At 47.2% G+C, this 11,045-nt stretch overlaps 1 protein-coding gene across 5 annotated transcripts in view; it reads left to right on the top strand.

Moving 5' to 3' along the window:
* Nucleotides 1-11,045, top strand: part of OGDHL (oxoglutarate dehydrogenase-like) — a 95,750-nt gene that overhangs the window by 30,387 nt on the left and 54,318 nt on the right. The window lies entirely within an intron of this gene.

Raw genomic sequence — 11,045 nt, 5'->3', positions numbered from 1 at the left:
GGGGAGTCACTGTTCCCCCGAGCACCACCAGGAGTGACCAGGAATAATGGTCACAAGCTGGCAGAGGGTAGGTTTAGGTTAGATATCAGGAGACGCTACTTCACAGTCAGGGCGGCTAGGGTCTGGAACCAACTTCCAAGAGGAACGGTGCAGGCTTCTACCCTGGGGGGTTTTAAGAGGAGGTTAGATGAATACCTTGCTGGGGTCGTTTGACTCCAGTATTCTTTCCTGCCATGGCAGGGGGTCGGACTAGAAGATCTGCTCAGGTCCCTTCTGACCCTAGAAACTATGAAACGTCAACAGTAGGAAGCTGGTCATTCCCACCATGCCCATTCTGAACCTTATCTAGTATGATTTTCCCCTTAGTCTGGTGAAATACCGAAGCAAAGTACTCATTCAGGAGTTCAGCTTTCTCCTGAGTGTTGGTAACCAGCTGTCCTGAGTTGTTAAGGAAAGGCCCCTTGCTTCCATTTGTTTTCCTCCTGTTTCCCACATACCTAAAGAAAGATTTCTTATTGTCCTTGATTTCTGTTGCTAGTTTAAATTCCGTCACCACCTTAGCCTTTGTAATCTGCTCCCTACAAGTGCGGGCTGTTGTTGTATAGTCCTCCTTGGGGACTGTCCCAAGCTTCCATTGTTTCTATGCCTCTTTCTTCTTTTTAAAGACGACAGTGATATCCCTATTAAACCAAGAGGGCTGGCCAGCCCTTCTGCTACCCTTTGTTTGCATGGGAATGGACTTCTACTGGGCTTTGAGGATCATGTCCTTGAGGAATGACCACTTTTCATGCATTCCTTTCACCGTTGGTCCCTGGTCCCGCAGTGCTTCCCCTACTATTGCTCTGAACCTGTTGAAATTCACTTTTTTGAAGTCCAAAACTTCAACCCTGCTATCTGATTTGCCTGTCTTGCGACAGACAGAGAATGTGATGGTTTTGTGGTTGCTGTTGCCCAGGCTACCCTCTATATTCAGGTCACTCACCAGATAGTTTCCTTTGGCCAAGACCAAGTCTAGGAGGGCGTTTACTCTTGCTGGCCTGTGAACTTCCTGAGTCAGGTAGAGCTCTTTAATACAAGTCAGGAAGCAACATGACTGATCCGACTTTCATAGATGTTAGGGCTGGAAGGGACCTCGAAGATCATCAAGTCGAGTCCCCTACCCCAGGGGAAGGAAGTCAGCTAGGGTGAAAGGATCCCAGCAAGATAAGCATCCAAATGTTTCTTGAAAGAGTCCAGAGTAGGTGCCTGCACCACTTCTGGAGGGAGTCTGTTCTAGTCTTGGGGGCTTGGACAGTAATGACATTTTTTCTTATGTCCAGCGTGAAACTGTCTTAGAGGAGCTTATGACCATTGGTCCTTGTTTTACCTTCGTGTGCTCAGGTGAACAGATATTCTCCCAGATCCTGATCTACACCCCTTATGTACTTACAGGCAGCCATTAGTTCCCCCTGAGCCTGTGCTTTTTCAGACTGAAGAGTCCCATGGCTCTCAGCCTCTCTTCATAAGGCCTATTCTCTTGCCCTCTGATCATGTGTGTGGCTCTCCTCTGGGCTCTCTAAAGCTTCTCAACATCCTTTTTGAATTCAGGCACCCAGAATTGGATGCAGTACTCCAGCTGTGGCTTCAGCAAGGCCAAGAACAGTGGGAGAATGACATCCTGAGATTTACTTGAGAAGCATCTATGGATGCAAGCCAGAGCTTGGTTATTTTTACCAGCTGCGGCTTCACATTGGTGGTTCATGTTCATCTTGTGATTCGTCATGACCCCCAAGTCTCTTTCAGCGGTGGTGCTAGCAAGTGTAGCACTGCCAAGCCTATAGCATGCTGCAGGGTTTTTTTACCCCCTGAGGTAGAGTACCTTACATTTATCGGTATTGAATGACTTAGCCGAGTGTTCCTCCCAAGAGATGTCTGGGTAATTGAGGTCACCCATGATGACCATGACCCATGCGTGCATGGCCTCTCAGTTCTCGAGAGAACTCCAGATTGTGCTCCTCCCCCTGGTTTGGTTGTCTGTAGTATACACCTACCGTTAGGTCTCTCTTGGTGTGAGCCTGATAATTAGCTGACTTTCAGCTTAGCAGGAGAGGCAGCTCTGGCCCAGTTGGAGACCCAGTCCTTATGCTGTGTCCATGTTGTCCATCCCTCCTGAAGTGCAGTGTCCAGAACTGGACGCAGTACTCTAACTGCGACCCTGACCAATGTCATATAGAGGGGGAGGATCATCTCCTTGGACTTGCTCGTGATGTATCTGTGGATGCATGACAAGGTGCGGTTAACCTTCCTGACTACATCCCCACATTGGTGGCCCATGCTCATCTTGGAGTCTATAATGATTCCAAGATCCTTTTCTGCCTTTGCGCTGACGAGAAGGGAGTTCCCCAGCCTGTAGGTATGCTGCTGGTCCTTTCTCCCTAGGTGCAGTACCCTGCACTTGTCAGTATTGAATCCCATCTTATTCTCATCCGCCCACCCCTGTGACCTGCCCAGATGAAACTGCATCCTGTTCCTCCTTCTAGTATGCCCACTTCTCCCCACATCTTAGTGTCATCTGCAAATTTGAACAAGGTGCTTTTCACCACCTTGTCCAAGTTGCTGATGAAGATGTTGAACGGTGCGGTCCCAAGGACCGAGCCCTGGGGGACCCCACTGCCTACATCCCTCCAGGGTGAAAATGACTCATCCACCACCACTCTCTGGGTGTGGCCCTCCAGCCAATTGGCAACCCATCTGACTGTGTAGGCATCAGTGCCACAATCTCCTAATCTTTTAACAAGAGTGGGGTGAGAGACGGTGTCAAAGGCCTTCCTAAAGTCCAGAAAGACTATGTCCACCACGACACCTGTGTCCAAGGATTTTGTGACCTGGTCATAGAAGGCCAGGTTGGTCTGACAGGACCTGCTTCAAATGAATCCATGTGGGTTGCCACTAAGCATAATCTCCCTTGCTTGCCCCTCACAGATGTGCACCTGGATAATTTTCTCAAAGAGCTTCCCCAGGACTGAGGTGAGACAAACAGGCCTATACTTTCCTGGGTCCTCCTTCCTCCCTTTTTTCAAAATGGGGACCACATTGGCCCTTTTCCAGTCCTCTGGCACCTTGCCAGACCACCATGAGTACTCATAAAACTGAGCCAGGGGTCCCGCAATGACCTCTGCTAATTTCCTTAGCACTCTGGGGTGGAGATCGTCAGGACCTGCTGATTTGAACACATCTAGTCCCACCAGAAGTTCCCTAACTAGGTCCTCTCTGGCCCTGGGCCTGACTATGCCTCCCCTGGGACCATGGGGGATCTTGGTGGAGGGGATGACCTGGTCCCTGCTCAGGAAAATGAAGGCAAAGAAATTGTTAAATAGGTTAGCTTTGTCGTCTGGTGAGACCACAGGATTTCCTAGCGTGTCCTGCAGAGGCCCCACGTTACCTGGAACCTTCTTTTTACCCCCTATGTATTTATATTATAAAAGCATTTCTTGTTATCCTTCATCCAGGTTGCTAGTCCCAGTTCCATCTCTGCCTTGGCCTTCCTAACAGCCCCCCTATAATCTCAAGCAACGGAGATATAGTCCTCCCTGGTGATGGCCCCTCCTTTCCATTGGGTGTATGCCTCCTTCTTAGCTTTGAAACATTCCTGGATGCTTTTGGTGAACCATGGGGGCTTTTGAGCACTCTTGCCCCCTTTGATCCGTGTTGGGATTGCCACCCTTTGGGCTTGGAAGATCATCTCCTTCAGGACTGAACACTCTTCTTGGACTCCCAACTCCCCACCCCTCCGGGACCTCAGTGCCTCCCTGGTTAGTCTCCTTAGCTCAATGAAATCTACCCTTCTGAAGCCCAGGGCTGCTGTCTTGCTAAAGGCCTTTGCCACTCTGCACTAGATGGTGAATTCCAATAGGTGATGATTGCTATCACTCAAGTCGTCGAGCACCTGCAGTCCCCTCACCAGGTTGTCACTTGTGACCAGGATCAGATCTAACAAGGCATTTCCCCTGGTGGGACTGTGCACCTCTTGGGTTAGATGGAGGTCCTGTAACATGGCTAGAAACCTACATGAGTGGTCAGACCTGGCTCCTCAATCCCAGAAAATGTTCAGATAGTTTAGGTCACTCATGATGACCACATCCTTTGACTTAACTACCTTCGCAAGCTGACCTGAGAATTCCGTGACCTAAGGGCCTCTGTGGCCAGCCCTATGAGGAGAGGCTAAGGGACCTGATCTCTTCAGTTTCCACAAGAGGAGACTGCGGGGGGATCTTGTGGCTGCCTACAACTTTATCAGGGGCCACCAGCAGGGACTCAGGGAAGGTCTGTTCAGCAGGGCCCCCCTTGGAGTCACCAGGAACAATGGCCACAAGCTGAGGGAGGATAGGTTTAGGTTAGCTATTAGGAAGAACTACTTCACGGTAAGGGTGGCCAGAGCCTGGAATAGGCTTTCCAGAGAGGTGGTGTTCTCACCTTCCCTGGAAATCTTCAAGAGGAGACTGGATAGGCACCTGGCTGGGATCTTATGACCCTTGCCACCCCCAGTGCTCCTTCCTGCCCATGGCAGGGGGTCGGACTAGATGATCTGTCTAGGTCCCTTCTGACTTATTGATTCTATGATTCCCAGTCTAGCTCTTCTCCCTGGTTGGGTGGTCTGTAGTAGACCCCCACTGTTAAGTCCCTTCCCCCTAGTAAATAATAAGTGCCCATTTACTTTTCCATGCAATTCTTGATTTTATTAGCTCTTTGTCATATGCCCTCTCAATTTTCATTTCTCTAAGCAGAAAAGTCCCAGCTTGAGTTAGTTTGTCATAATACTGAAGTCTCTCTATACCATTTTTGTTACCCTGTTCGGTTTCTACCTTTACTCTGTCCTTTCTGGAGGTTGGGGGTTGGGGACCAGGACTGCATGCAGTTCAAGGTGAGGGCTCATTGTTATGTGCGTATGTCTTGGTTCCCACCCATGTGCATCACTTTGCACTTAGCAACCTTGAACATAATGGGTCAGTTTGTCCATACATACATTTTTACAAGATCCTTCTGTAACTTTTTCATTCAGCTTAGTTTATTAGCACCCAGAATAATTTGGTATCATCCACTGGTGGATCTAGATTTGAAAAAGGGAGGGTGTAGGAGTTCTGACTGGAGGTGCAGGGGGGTTGCTGTCACCCCCTTTCCCCCATGCTTCCCTGAGTTGGCTGACGGGTGGTGGCAGGAGTTGCTAGGGACTTTTTTGAATCCCCAAAGCAGGTATGACCTCCACACTCCCTAGCTCTGGGCATTTCCTCCCCCCAGCACTCAGCAGGTTCTCCACTCCCTCCCATTTCTCATCTTCCCCTCTGCAGCAGAATTTGCCTCTGGGTATAGGAAGCAGGGATTGACTGACTCGGGGTCAGGAGAAGTCTGAGGGCCACTCCTGCCCCGCTCTAGCCAGGAGCTTCTGTGAGCAGATGCACAGAGAGCTGGGCTCAGCTGGGAACAGTAGCAATGGGGAGGAGACCCACCTCACTCCCTGCTCCCTGCCTGATCATCAGGATCTGGGTTTTCCATTTGCTGTGAAAAAATGTGCATTTTCTCATTTAATGGGAAAAGCATGGGAAACCATGCATTTCTCCTTGCAGCCTGGCAGTGTTCCAGCCTGCAGGGGGCTGCTTGGGGCTGGGGAGAGTGGGATGCAGAGGTGCCACATGTGTGTGCTCTCGTGCACATTCTTGCAGCAGCCAGGCAGGGTGGTTAAGAACAACTGTAGCTCCCTTTTATGGGGGGGGGAGGAGGAAGGGTGCACAGGTGAAGCAGTGGGTGGCCAAGGTGACATGGTGGGGGGGGGGCACGTGCCCCCCAAGATTTCTGTGCCCACAGTGGGGTGTGGAGCTGCAGCAGGGCTTGTCCAGCCCTGGGCATATTTATGAATATGTTAAACAGTAGATGCCCCAGCATAGGCCCTTAGAGGATCCCACTGCTTACCTCCCTATCCTTTGTGAACACTAGCTGTTTAACCTACTCTTTGCTTCCTGTCCTTTATCCTGTTACTGATCCATGAATAACTCTTATCTCTGCCATGACAGTCTCATTTAAGTAAGGGCTTTTGGTGCAGAACTATTCTAAAAGTTTTTTGAAAGTCCAGATATACTGCATCAACCTGATCCACGTGCTTGTTGCCCTCAAAGAACTGTAGGAGATCAGTGCATCACATTTGTTTCCCTGGGGACAAGAATCAGCGATACACCTTGTGCTGTTGCAAATTGCCCCTGGGGAACACCTGTGCCACACGCCCTTTGGTGTACCAGGTTACCATGGATGGGGTAGGGAAAGCTGGGGCCAGCACTGAGCTGGACCCAGAAGCCTTATTTGGGCTGCCTAGCAGCACTGAGAACAGCTGCATGGTTTGGGGTGCCACAGAACACATGGCTGAGCATATCTGGATGCAGCTGTGGAGTCTTTCCCAGCAAGTCCTGTTCATTCATGTGATGCACAGTTCTAGCAGTGGTGGTAGTAGTAATACTAATGCCATTAAGTGTTGCTGTTGTTAGCTGTTGTTTCTGTTAGGTTCACCTAACTAGTCCCATGAATTCCCTCTGGTGTCTGTTTTTAAAGGTGGGTGTTACACCGGCTGTCCTTCAGTCCTCAAGCACAGAGGCTGTTTTTGGACTGATTTAGAGTGTGTTTAAGGGAATATGCTTCTTTATTAGTTTTCTTTTTGATCAAGGCTGTGGAGAGCTATTAAAAAAGAAACTCCAAGAGAACATACTGAAAGCATTGTTTCTATGGCTAGGTACAGACAGTCAAAAAGCCCGAGGCTGAATTGATTCAGTCTTTGCAAGTTAGTCTAAGATGCACAGATTAAATTGAAACGGAAGTGAACAAACATTTACCTTTGATTCAAGAAATGCAGCCACATGCCTGTCAGGGCTCAAGCCAGAAGCTGGGGGGTACTAACTAAAGCATGGCTCTCTGGCTGTACGTTCACTTCCTCTTCCTGCTGCCCCTGAGGTCTCTGGGATTTGCAGTCCAGAATTAAAGCAGCAGGACTCTGCAGGGTTGCTCATCACTTCCTCTTCCTGCTTCCAGGTGCATCTGGGATTTGTACTCCACAGTTGCAGCCGGCAGTATGTTTGAGTGGGGAAAGAGGTGTTTAACCCCCTTTCCCTGGCTCCAGACACTGTAGACTGGGCTGCATCCCCAGCTGGGTTTGCTCTCCCAGTCAGCCAGCCCTCAGCTCCCAGCTAGGGAGCAAAGAGGGGAGGGGTCAGTCCTGCTGTCTGGAGCAGATAGCACAGACCAGCCCAGGGCTGGAAAGCATGCTGGGGGATTGTGATTTAACTTGAACCAGGACAGGGTCTTGGACAGAAGTTTTATAAACCGGTTTGACCCAAATAAGTTAAGTCTTGATACTATGTTTAACCAGGTTTATGTTTAAACCAGTTTCAGCCATTTTGAAACTGGTTTGTGTACTGAACTTCTGTTCTGTTCCAGGTTTAAACCAGTTTCTGATCACTTAGACTAGTTTATGTGTAACTTCTGTCTCTAGCCTATGTGTTTTGTGTGAAATTTCAGGAGACGGCAGCATGCCATTTGTCTAATTTTAGGTTTTAATTAAGAGGAAATCCAGTCAGATACTTAAATCAGGTAAACATGGTGCTTGAGTGGCAGATTGTTAAACAGTCCATCACCATGAAGTTTCTTCATTTAAGAATTTGCACTACTACTTCAGCCTATGTATGCTAGGGAAAAACCTGTATTAGAGCATCTGGAAAAAGTCAGACATATCTTACCAAAATGTTCATGGATAATGTAGGGTGGGAGGAAGTATTTGCTGAATCAAAAGTGCTTAATTTGTTCCTGCACAGACCTGCCTCATCTTTTGTTTTGGTTTTTTGGCTTGCTACTCAAAGGGACATTATCCTGGTTATGAATTTTTTATCTTGTAAAATGTATGTTTCTTTTGTGTGTTGCTAATAACAATTTAGGTTTGTTCTTAATTTCTCCTCATGCATGAGGCTACAGTGCTTAGTTTCACAATAAGGAGGGCAGAACATTTAGATAATGAAAACTGATTGCCTGTGACAGAGGTCTGTGATTGCTTTTGATGAAACTTTAACTTAATTTTTCTCTAAATCAGTTGTTGTCATCCTTTTTAAGAGTCTGATACTTTTAGTGTAAGCCCTGACCATTTTCGGGAGCTTCCAGCATCATGGGTGACTGGTACCTCCTGAGTCAGGGGCGGCACTTGCCCCACAGCGACCAGTCAGTGCCCCTGGGGGGGGATCCCCCCCATGGCTGGTTGCACCGACTGGGAAGGAGGGGGATTCCCTTGCAGCTGATTGCACCAACCCTGGAATGCCACTGGCACTTCCAGGTTGGTGTGATGGGCTGTTGGGGGACCATGGTTGATTGCTTCTCCTGGCATCTCCATTCCCTGGCCAGTGCTCTTAGGGGGTGCATGTGCTCCCTGGTGCACTCCCTATATGTTGCCACTGTCTAGCATGGTTGGCTTTAAATTTTGGGCTAGAGGTCAGTTTCTGAATTGTTAGGCACAAGGCAATATACTCCTTTTTATTTGTCGAAGTGATACTGATTGGAGGATTATTTTTATTTTTTTTAAATCAAAATACTAGCTTCTAGCTGTGATAAACAAGTCTTTTTCTATCGATGCCATTTGGTCTTTGCCCCTCTGACTCTTCCTTATTAGGGCTATTCACATGTGCAACAAATGCTTTGGCTTTTCAGCTTTTGAGACTAAAATTTTACAGTTAAGGCAAAAAAGAGGTTTTGTTTCTCAGGATTTTGTTGTATGGACAGTGGGAAGAATGGCTGGGAGGATAAGTCTTTTGATATTGCTTATTTTTACTTTTACTTTATCAGTAAAGGCTTTAATTTATGGTGAACAAGATTCATCAGCTTTTCCTGCTTATTGTTTACCTGCTTTGGAGCAATAATAATTTGTTTTGATAGCCATTTAGATGATCACCTGTTTCTAAAACTATGTAACCAGAGTCTCTGTCTGTACCTCCTTCCAGAGGCCTTTCTCTTTAAAGGGGCTAACTAGTCTACAAGCACATCGTGCACATAGTAACCAATGCTGGGCAAGGTGTTGTACACTGGAAATGCGATGGTATAGTGGCAAATATTTTTGATGACATGCAAGATGCCCCTTTCATGTACTGGAAATACTACAAAGTTGATGCTGTTTCAAAAAAAAAAAAGTTAGACAGCTATGAATGATTAACTTTCAAGTCACAGGACAAGGAGCAATGGGCTCAGGCTGCAGGTGGGCAAGTTAAGGCTGGCGATGAGGGAAAGCAGGGGATGCCACACTGGGATGGGGGGTGGAAGCCCCAGAGCCAATCCCGGGCTGGGTTGACAGAGCTGGAGCTTGGCTAGATGGGACCCCTGAGTCTCCCCCCCGCCCCAAATCCTTGGCACCTGTGGCTCCAGGTGCAAGCCGGGCTTAGAGCGGGAGATGTGCCCTGTCGTACAGCTTTTATTTTTCCCATTGCCCTTATGGCTTTTGGTTCACATGGAACCAGTACCCCCCCCGTCCCCAGCTGATCTAAATAGGTATGATTCCACTAACTTCAACAGAGTTATGTCAATTTACAGTAGCTAGGGGTGTGTCGCACTGCAATACCCCTCTGCATTCAATAAGTACGGCACTCTTGTGGACTGAAAAAGATTTGGGACTTGAAGCTCTGCATTTAAAACTGTAAACTTAAGCATTCGGACAATACGTGGAGACCTTGGCATTGCAACATTATCGACCCTTGTATTACATTGGTGTAGCCTGTAAAGTCTTCATAAAAATAACTTTGTATTCAATATCCTCAGGCTTTTATAAATGACCCTTTTAGTGTTTTGTTAAAAGCCACTTTAACTCGGCAGTGCCTCCAGGTGAAATCCATTAATGAATGAAACAGACTAGAACTGTCAGCAAAGGACAGATTTCTTTTATCTTTTATTTCTATAGTTACTCATTCTTGAGGCAGCAATTCCATTGTAGTGGCTTTTGGCACATTTAGCTGCTGTTACATCATTTCAGTGAGGTTTCCCCTGGAACTGCATGTTTTATGATGACTATCCCCATAATTAGGCATTGTGCTACTTCTGGAAAATATTGGACTTCCTGCTGTCCCCTCTTGGATCTACTGGATGGATTACTTTGGACTTTGAGGCTTTCCCACAGGTCAGTGGGAGTTTTACATATGGAGGAGCAGCAGAGTATTTAGAGTCATCACTTAAATCAGTAGCCCTGAGAGGTGAATTTTACTACAGGGAAGAAACCTCTTCCTGTGCTTAATTCTAGATTCTTATCCCAGGTACATCCCAAACATGTACCCCATGTAGTTTTTATAACCCTTACGTCTCTCAGTGGGTTAGCTGGTTTGTTTATTCATCTTGATCTCTTCAACTCACCTTCCATTCTTGCAGTGCTCACTCTGCCATCCTTTCTTTTTTCTTTCTGCATATTTTGTATTCAAATTATTATATTCCTTTCTGTTTAGTACATCTGCTCTCTGCAGTTCAAGTAAGATGTAGACTATGAAAGTACATGCTTTTCTGGACAAATGAGTTTTTAAAGTGCCACCCTGCCCTGCCTGACTTCAGACTAACATGGCTAATTACATTTCTAATTTAAAAATGTAAGGATCAGTTCTCAATGTCCAGGTGTGGCCATTCTTAAAGGAGAAGTTGAGGTGATGGGAGAGAAATCCTTTATTCCCTACTAAAATTTATGCCGAGCAAGTTGGCAGGTGACACTAAGCTGTGGGGAGTAGTAGATACTCTGGAGAGTAGGGCTAGAATTTGGAGTGACCTAAACAAATTGGAGGATTGGGCCAAAAGGAATCTCATGAGGTTCAACAAGGACAAGTACAAAGTCCTGCGCTTAGGATGGAACAATCCCATGCACGAGTACAGGCTGGGGGCGGACTGGCTGGACAATAGCTCTGTAGAAAAGGACCTGGGGGTTACAGTGAATATGCTGAATGTGAGCCAGCAGTATGCCTTAGTTGCCAAGAAGGCTAACAGCATACTGGGCTGCATTGGAAAGTGTGTTGCCAGTAGGTCAA

This window comes from Crocodylus porosus, unplaced genomic scaffold (genome assembly GCF_001723895.1).
Source record: "Crocodylus porosus isolate Cpor-Errol unplaced genomic scaffold, CroPor_comp1, whole genome shotgun sequence".
Classification (NCBI taxonomy): Eukaryota; Metazoa; Chordata; order Crocodylia; family Crocodylidae; genus Crocodylus; species Crocodylus porosus.
Note: the sequence above shows the minus strand (reverse complement) of the source record. Positions and strands in the feature narration are given on the sequence as shown.